Here is a 10,652-nt window from a genome sequence, read left to right as displayed (position 1 = left end):
GCGATTTCGAGGGCGAAATCATTTCTTAGAGGGGGAGAAATGTAAGGCTCGAGATTATTAGTTTCATTGTCGTACGACTCGGAGGATATGAGAATGCATGTCATAAGATGAAAGTACGAAATATTTCATGTGTGAGAGACCGCACCCGCGCTCAGAACAAGAGTGCACCCGCGGTCATAAATCATGGAATTTTGAATGTGCTGCCGAAGCCATACCGTACCCGCGGTCTGGTTAGGGGCGCACCCGCGGTGCAAGGACAGTAGGGTGCCCAAATTTCATTTTCAGGACCGCACCCGCGGTGTCATTAAGACCGCACCCGCGGCCTTAACTATACCGCACCCGCGGTCGACAGTTATGGGAAAATAGTGGTCCTGCCGAGACATGAGCGCACCTGCGCTCATGTTAACACCGCACCCGCGGTCATGCCTCCGAGAAATCCACTCTAATTCTCAACTTGACATGTGGCCTAGTATATATATATAAGTGCGCTGATTCAGCTATTCTTCAGTTCCAGCTCTCAGAACCGAGATTTCCTCCATAACTTCTCAAGGTTTTCAAGCTTTAAAGTTAGATATCTCACGATTTAGCCATCCAAATCATATTCCGAGTTAAGAATTGTGTTCCTTGCTTTGAAAGCTACAAAGTGATGTAAGTATTGTTTAATTCTAGCAAGTTTCACGATTTAGATGTTAGAGGAATTGGAATATGATAGTTATATTATGTTCTTGACGTATTGAGCATGATATATTTGTAAACAGATCGAAGAACAGATATCATATGCAATTATTATGAAATTCAGCATAGTTAGAAGTACATTATATCGATTTTAAATATGGTTTTGTGCATAGGATTTGAGTATGAGTTGAGGATGATATAGGGTTGATATCTGTTGAGATTTGGATTGACCGGTGTTAAGAATATACGTCGTTATGCCGTCAAATTGTATCGAGTTCACGTAGTGACTTGGATATGTGTTGATTAGATAAGAGATTGATAGATTTTGTATCAACATTTCCATTTCAGATTCGTATTGTCAACCGTGACAGCAACTGTGCGACGAAAGGTATAGTACATGTTTTGTTTGGGGAATCACGACTCAAATGAGATCACATTTGAGTTTCCCAACCAAAATCACATACTTGTTTTATTGTTTATATCTAGATATGATTATGATTGTTTATAGATTTGTTTATAGAACTTGTATACAAATCTTGCTATGCTTTGTTTACAGATCATGTGGCATTGCATTAGAATGATTATGCTTGTTTATAGATTGTGTATTCATGCATTAAGATAGGACAGTCTGGAGATCAGGCAGACTTCTAGACGTTCGGCGATATCACAGCTTAGGGGAAGATCACCTCCCCTATTGTAGAGGCGGATACAGATCAGGCCGAAGTCTAGGAATAAGACGGACAGCACCTCGATTGGGAGGGTAGGTGACAGACAGTGCCGTCTTATTCACAACGGGATCCCTAGAGTTCTAGTTGAGTCGAGTCTAGACATGATTGGATTCGCATTGCATGATTTTATATGAATGACATTCATATTAGCATGTTTCATGTTTTAGATTGTTTGAATGCATGTATACATGTTTATACTGGGATTTGTTCTCACCGGTTTTCCAGCTGTTGTTATGTCTGTATGTGTGCATAACAACAGGTGGGGCAGGATCTGGGTCGGGACAAAGATGATCGGGTTAGCGTGGAGATCACGGGCGTAGCAGATGAACCAGTAGTTGTCTTTTATTATGTACTGTATTTTAATACTGGTTAGTTGAGGACATACAGAGCAAGACATGTATTTTGTGTTTGTATGTTGTAAATTTAATAAAGAACTTATGCTTGTTTAGTTACATTTGATTTAATGTAAAAAGCGAAAAATTGACCCATATTTTAGAATAACGATCCATTTAAGCCCAAGAAAAAGAATTAGAGCCCGGGTCCCCACATGTTGTTTGTTATCTGAGTTGATTACATCATGTAATTACCAAGACTGAATCAGAACCGAGTCTGAATCAGAGGTATATGATCAGAGGAGGGCTGAGACAGATTATATAGATTGGGTATTGATTTGTTTTATATTCAGATATACCGCCTCGGAGAATTCCAGAAAGGGGTAGTACTTCGAGTGAACAGACAGATGCATCAGAAACTCAGATAGAAGCTAAGATGAGAGAATATCAGTTATTACAGCTGCCGATTCTGAGTGGTACCGAGACATCTGAAGATTGTCAGAACTGGTTTGATGATATATAAATTTTGTTTGATTTACTCGATTGTACAGATGAACAGAGAGTTAAATTGGTATTTCACCAGTTACGAGAGGCTGCCAGAAGTTGGTGGATTACAATCAAAGGAGTAATAGCACAACGTGGTACTGTGATCACGTGGGAAGTTTTCAAAATTGAATTCTATCAAAGATTTTTTTTCTGTTTCCTACCGGGAGGTCAAAAGAGCAGAATTTGAGAATTTGAGCCAAGGTCAACTGAATATTGAAGGATATGTGGCTAAATTCTCTACTCTACTGCGTTTTGCTCCTCATTTAGCTGGAAATGATTAAGCTGTAGCGGATCAATTCATCAAATTATTGAACTCAGAGATAATTGCATTGATGAATATACAACGACCTCACCATTTTGCTGATGTCTTGAGTAGAGCGAAGAGAGCGGAGGCGAGTTTGATCAATACCACCCCAGACACAACAATCCCCTCTCCGAGTTGATCGTGGCAACACGAGTGGAAAGCAAGATTTGCTGAAAGCTCACTAGAAGCCATTCAAGAATTTAGGGATTGGTTCCTCTAGTTCTAGTGATTCTAGTTCGAGTTACACTGGAGTGTACTGCAGAACTTGCGGGGGAAGACATCCCACAGGACATTGCCAAGGAGTGCTTGATCATTGCAATATCTGTAAACAACCAGGGCATTTTGCTAAGGTTTGTCCACAGAGAGGTCCCCGAAGATCTTAGAGGGCTGGACCATTTGGATATGTGATTGAGGAACAGACCCAGGGCACACTTGATGACATAGTGACAGGTACTGATCTTTTATGATTATGTTGCATATGTATTGATATATACTAATGCATTTCTTAAGATTATCCAGGAATGAGTTGCATGGAGATATGCATTATCTGTTGGGTCTGTATTGCTGTAGTATTAATCTTTGTACCTTCTGGGGAAAGAAAGATTGATCTCAGAGATTTCTGTGATATATTGTATACTACAGTAAAATGAGAATGAGAATCGAGACAGAGTATGGTGTACTTGTATTGTCTGATTTGACTGCATTACTGATATTGGTGATATAATGATCAAGTACAGAAAGACAGAAATATTGTAGAATCTGTTCCAGACATGGTAAGATTCAGATTAGAGATAGCTAATGAGTAGAGATTTTGCAATAAGGATTCTAGATTTAGAATTCCTTTGATATTGTCGTATATGACTCGATTGTTACAGAAAGGAACAGATGGTATCCTTATGTACTCAGTAGATGTACTGAAATCGAGCTTAACATTGGCAGATTTGCCAGTGATATACGAGTTGGCAGATGTTTGCCTAAATAAGATTTTAGATTTGCTTTATATCAGAAAGATAGATTTCAGAATTGAATTCAGATCAGATACTGATTGTTGTTTTAGAATTCAGTACAGAATAATATTGTATGTACAGAATGATACAGAATAAATTGAAAGATCAGTAGAAGAGTACCGACCAGGAGTTACATCTGATTTAGTGTTTCTCTTTGGCACGTGTCAGTATCTTCAGAGATGTTCTGATAATTCTATGCTTGTTATATCTATGAGATTTTGATATAATTGCAGCATTTGATTGATCGAATCGACTATTGGGAGATTGTATTGATTATTCTGAGAATAAGGATTATTGTATACAGAAATTATTCAGATATGAATCCTGCTTGAAACAAATTGTATTCAGAATATGCGATACCTGCAGTTAGTATACCGATTGATTCTGATACAGTTGAGATTACGATCAGTGACTGATAAGATACTGATATCAGAAATATCAGAAATTTCAGAGATGTCAGAAATATCAGAAATGTCAGAAATGTATTTTGTCTGATTTGACAGATTATTTTATTTGAATGTTGCTTTATATCTGCTGAGTATTGTTATTGTTCTAAATCAGTATTTGAGACATCTTATATTTGTTGGGGAGCATATTTTATTTGCAGATGGGATATAACAGTTGATCAGAATGACATGAAGATATTTACCAGAAATCATTGTTTTATGAGTTCACTGAACTCACTAGATCTGTATAGGATATTGATATTTCGTCTCTGATGTAATATTATTGTGTTTTGAATCCGTATACGCTGCAGATTATTGTGAACCATTGAGAGTATATACAGTTCCAACCGAATCAGAGTTAAATTCGAGAGTTACAGCATTTCAGAATGTGATCAGAATGTAACAGATATGTGATTGTGTATTTTGTATGAGACTGATTATCTTGTGATGTCAGATGTGTCAGAATTGTACAGCAAAGCTTGATATAGTTAGTCAGAGCCGAATACCAGGTAGGTATATTTTCTTTCATTTATGTTATTAACTGATTTGTTTGTATCAAATAGTTCGAATCTGAAATCACAGATAGGGTCAGAAATGTACCGTAGTGGATTCAGTTTTCAATTTGATGATTGAGAATGTATGGTATTCGAATAGATAGAGTTTATATAGACAGATTAGATCAACTATGACAGAATTTGTATGGAAATGTTGACAGAAATTGTATTGATAGGTCTGAATTGCTAATAGAAAAGACAGAAAGATACAAATCAGAAGATTTATTACAGAAATTGTATAGTTCTGACGAGAAATGGGGAGTATAATTCGATGAATTTCATAATGAGATTACTTCGATACTTTCCAGATATGATATGATATGATTATGATTGACAGATTGTTCAATCTATATCTATTATTTTGTACCAGAACGTACAAACATAACCAAATGACAAAGATCGATGTCAAGAAATTGTCAGATTGACCAGGATGTTGAAATATATTATATCAGATTGTGACTTTTGATGGATTTGGTACTTGTAATAGAGTATATCATGAGCTTTCTCTTAGATTGTTTTACAGATTGACAGACAGTCAGAATGTACTAGCCAGATATTGGAAGATTTTGGTACAACTTTGTGCTGGATATTAGCACTATACAGCTTTAGTGCTGGATGTTAGCACTAGTTGTTATGAATTATTGTCACTGTATGAATTCCTGTATGACAATAATTATTAAGACAGTTCAGAATGGACAGATTTAAGAAACTAGCGTCGGATGATGACGATTGGTATTTGAAGCTGAAGACAGTATATGTCATTGATTGAGATAAACAGATTTGATAATAGCTGATGGTCCTGATATGTGATGAGTTGTAGATTGGTTTATACGGACGTTGTATAGCCAGTAATACGAGATTGATTCTGTCAGAAGGATTGGAGAAGTATTATGATATTGTACTTAGTGAATTCTTATTCCAGATTGGAATCAGAATCAGTAGAAGTAAGAGAATTCAGAATGAAGATTATCATGTTGTTGAAAACACAGTAAGATTGTCAGTAGGTCAATGAGAATATCTGAAAAACAGAATCTGATATGAGATTGAAATTTCAGAATTGATTCATTGAGATAAGTTTTCTGATTTACCTCTTGTATACGTTTCGTGTTGAGATCTGACTTGATTACCTATGATTTCGAGGACGAAATCGTATCTTAGAGGGGGAGAATTGTAAGGTCCGAGATTATAGAAATGATATTATTTTAAACCGAGATTATTGAATCAGAGAATTATGGAGTGTTGAATTATATTCCAAGATGTTTGAACTTATTTAGGATTGAAATTGAATGGAAAAGATTGAATAGGGGCCGATTTGCAAATAGTGAAAATTTGAGGGACTAAAGTGCAATTATGGGATTTGAGTGGGACACTTGTCTTCACCATGTTTATAAAGGAAATTCCTCCCATTTTGTTCAGCATTTCAGCAAGATAATCGAGACTCCATCTTCATAAAATCCCTCAAACTTCCTTGTATCTTAGAAAATTTGTTGTGCAAGATCCGGCCATCCGATTTTTAATCCGAGCATAGTTTTGAGATCCCCTCGTCAGGAGCTACAATTGGACGTAAGTTTCATTGAGTTTTATTATCATTTGAAATTATGATGTTGATGGAATTGAATATATTTCATATATAGTGTTCTTGATATACTAGACACCGTAGAATCGAAGTCAGAATGAAGAAGGGACTGATTCTGGAATTATTATGATTTTCTGATTATATTGATTGTGAATTGAATAGATTTGAGTTATGGATTGATTACAAATTGTAATGGATATGGGTTATGATTTGTAATTAATATCTGGTGATATGGTATTGACGGGAATACTGAGATTGTGCCGTTATGCCGCTAATTTGAGTTAATTCAGATTAATCAGATCCAGAGTTGAATTGAGAATAAAATATTGATATTATGATTCTTGATATATCGTTTCAGATTTACAGAGACAGTCTTGAGGTCAGAACTTCGATTGCTTTAGACCGAGACTATAAACGAAAGGTATAAGTCAATGTGGTACTGGGAGATCGACTTGAGTCAGTCTAGACTTGAGTTTCCCTAAATCACATACTTTACTTTATTGCATTGATATTGCATTGATTTGATTGATATACTTGTTCTCTTGATTTATAGATAGCAGGTAACAGACGGGAAATCTTGTGACAGAAGTGCCTGATAGTGGTGGGATCGCCACGGGCACATTGCACGATGTCACAGGATAGTGTAGACATCTTGGGACGGAAGTGCCTGACAGTGGAGGGATCGCCACGGGCACATTGCACGATGTCTCAAGATGGGTTATTAGCGATAGAGCTACAGTCCGTGACGGATAGGTCAGGACACCGGATGTTTGGTTATATCGAGTAATAGGATTGGAATTCTTCTATTACGGAATTCGATATAGGAACACCATATTTGGTTATATCGAGTAATAGGAACAGAGTTCCTTCTATTATGGAATTCGATATAGGAATACCACATTTGGAAACCGGGATCCCTAGACTAGGATTGAGTCTAGTCTGAATGATAGAGTTACGATCATTGTCGACAGTCTATGATTGTTTATGTTCAGATTTTGATACATATATATGTTACCTGATTACATGCTTTATATTTGTTTATATGATTGCATGTTTCGTTGATTTATACTTGGATTTATTCTCACCGGAGTTACCCGGCTGTTGTCTTGTCTGTATGTGTACATGACAACAGGTGGGACAGGATCAGGGTCCAGAAGATGAGGAGAGATCGTGATAGAGTGGAGACTTCGGACTTGGATGTATATAGGGTTTTGACACTTGATATTTAGATGTTGAACCTTAGTTTTACTGATTTGTAGACGATACAAGACTTGTACTTTATTTTATACTGAGTTGTATATTAGTTGATTTCACTACGTTCCACATTTTTAAAATAAATATAAAAAAAAATTTAGACCCTGTTTTATAATTGATTAATTAGTCCCAACGATGATAAAGAACTTGATTAGCGTCCGGGTCCCCACAGCAACAGTCGCATAAAATAATCTACCAAATCAGACAAAATATATGTAATGCCCGGTTACTCGTACAAATGATTAGTAATACGTTTATGTCATTTATTATGTAGTTATTTAGCTCGTTAGATTTCACGTGATGATTGAGGTATCAATATTGAGATTGAACATGACTTTTATATCGTCCATGGTTGTGGGGACCCGGACGCTGATCTGTCTTATTAATAATCTTTGGGATTTAATTATCAATTAAGATAAAACAGGGTCTAAAAATTTTTCCTTTTTAACATGTAACTGCGGAAGGTAATGGAATCTAAACAATATACATCTCTGTATAAAAACTACAGTTCAGTAGAAAAGTACAATACTGTACAACCTAAATCTAAGGTTCAATTACTAAAATTCAAGTAATAAACCAAGTCTGCTACAAGTCCGTAATCACCACGCTAACTCGTCTTCTCTCATCATCATCTCGACCCTGATCCAGCCCCACCTGTTGTCATGCACACATACAAAACAAGACAACAGCCGGATAACTCCGGTGAGAATAAATCCCAGTATAAAACATGGTAAGCATGTATAGAAACAATCTAAATCATAAAACATGCTATCATGTTCATATTCAAAAGTAATAGATTTCATAATCTATGAAGTCAAATCAAAATAAGCATGCAACTCAATTCAGATAAACATGCCATTCAGCTCAATTCAGATAAACATGCTATCATGACTGAAAGCAATAACCATGGGTTTCATAATCTATGAAACCACATCTCTAAACACATGCAGTTCTAGTCAAATCATGTCTAGACTCGACTCGACTATAACTCTAGGGATCCCGGGGTGAATAAGACGGCACTGTCTGTCACCTACCCTCCCAATCGAGGTGATGTCCGTCTTATTCCTAGACTTCGGCCTGATCTGTATCCACGTCTACAATAGGGGCGGTGATCTTCCCCTAAGCTGAGATATCGCCGAACATCTAGAAGTCTGCCTGATCTCCAGACTGTCCTATCTTAATGCATGAATACACAATCTGTAAACAAACATAATCATTCTAATGCAATGCCACAAGATCTGTAAACAAAGCATAGCAAGATTTGTATACAAGTTCTATAAACAAATCTATAAACAATCATATCAAAACATAAATAATAGTCTAGTATGTGATTTTATTGGGAAACTCAAATAAGATCTGATTTGAGTTATATCTTCCCAGATATCACATGAATTATACCTTTGTCGTCCCGATCTGACGAAGATGATGATCTGTATTAAACTTTGTCCATATCAATCTGAAAAGACAATATCGAATACGCTGTATCAGTACATAACTCAATTCACAATCTGTTCTGATCAATACTCAAATCAGTATACAATCTGATCAATGTCTGAACAAGAGACAATCTGAGTCATATCAGTAATATCACAATCTAATCGAACACATATCTGAATCTGATCAATCTAACTCAACTGATGTTTCGACGGCATAACAATACAATCTGAATAACCCCGTCAATCTGAACATCACAAATATAATACTGAAACTCATAATCGGTGCCAATACAATCATACTCTGAATACTAACACAATCCTAATATAGAATCTCAGTCACTATCTTTCAAAAATCATAATAATTACAGACACAGTCTGTTCTTTAATCTGACTTCAATTATACGATATCTACGGTAGTAGAAACACCATATCTGAATCACATGCAATTCTAGCAACATCATATTTTCAAAACATCTCAAAACGTAACAAAACTTACGTCCTTGTATAGCTCGTAGTACGAGGAGAACAATACTACTTTCAGATTCGAATTCTGATAGACGGATCTTCCACAATCGCAAATCAAAAAGGCGTAAGGATTTTCTTTCAAAGTTTTCGCCTCTTTCTGAATTTTCTGAAGAACAACCGTGTCAATCGCTTCTATATATACTGCATGCAATTCATAAAACGTGGCCTCATTTTTCATGGTGCACGTCGCACCACGGGTGCGGTAACATATGCACCGCGGGTGCGCTGCAGTCTCGACGATTCTATCTAGATTTTCCGAAGCTTGACCGCGGGTGCGCTGCTTACACGACCGCGGGTGCGGTGTCATCAGCGCGGGTGCGCTCCGTCTAATACCGCGGGTGCGGTGTGGCTACGGGATTTTCTTGTCAACTTACTGTCCATTTACCGCGGGTGCGGTGATGCCTGGCACCGCGAGTGCGGTGCTGCATTTCCAAGAATTTCTTATTTTCCATCCTGGCAACACTTTATAATCTTGTCTTATCATTTCTCATAATTTCTGGGCATTACATTTCTCCCCCACTTAGATCTGAGTTCGTCCCTGAACTCATAAGACATAAATTCAGATGTACGAGCAGAAATGTATACTAGAGTTTAAATCAAAACTCAAATGCCTAATCCCCATCTGGAATACGAATTCATGAAGTATAACATCATAATACCTCTAAACTCATCTCAGTGAATCCGTTCTGAAATCTCTTTCTTGTATCAACTTCTGATTTCAAATCTGGAATAAGACTTCATAAAGTATGCTATCATACTACTTCTTAAAGTAACTCTGACAGAATCAATCTTGCTATATTGGTTATACAACATCTGTATAAATCAATCTACAGCTTATCACATATCCGTATCTTCAACTGTTATCACCTCTGTTTATTTCAAACAAAGACATATACAATCTTCGACCCCAAATACCAATCATCATCATCCAATGTTGGTTTATGACATCTGTTCATTCTGAACTATCTTTATCTTTCTTCGAATTTTCTTCAAAAGAAATCTGTAGTATTCACTGCATACTGTTTTGTCTATAACTATCTCATTACCCCTCTGATAAGCTGATAGCTATAGTCACACAGTAATACTGAATCATATCAATTAGTGCTAACATCTAGCACTCTAAAACTCTACCAAAATCTTCCAATAGTCGATTATTACCCCCTGACTATCTGTCAATCTGTAATAAATCTACACAAGAGAGCTTATGATACAGTCTATTACAAGTACAACTCCATCAAAATCACAATCTGATATCATCTTATTCAATAT

The sequence above is a fragment of the Primulina eburnea genome, chromosome 1 (genome assembly GCF_022965805.1).
Source record: "Primulina eburnea isolate SZY01 chromosome 1, ASM2296580v1, whole genome shotgun sequence".
Taxonomy (NCBI): domain Eukaryota; kingdom Viridiplantae; phylum Streptophyta; class Magnoliopsida; order Lamiales; family Gesneriaceae; genus Primulina; species Primulina eburnea.
This window is presented reverse-complemented; position numbering follows the sequence as displayed.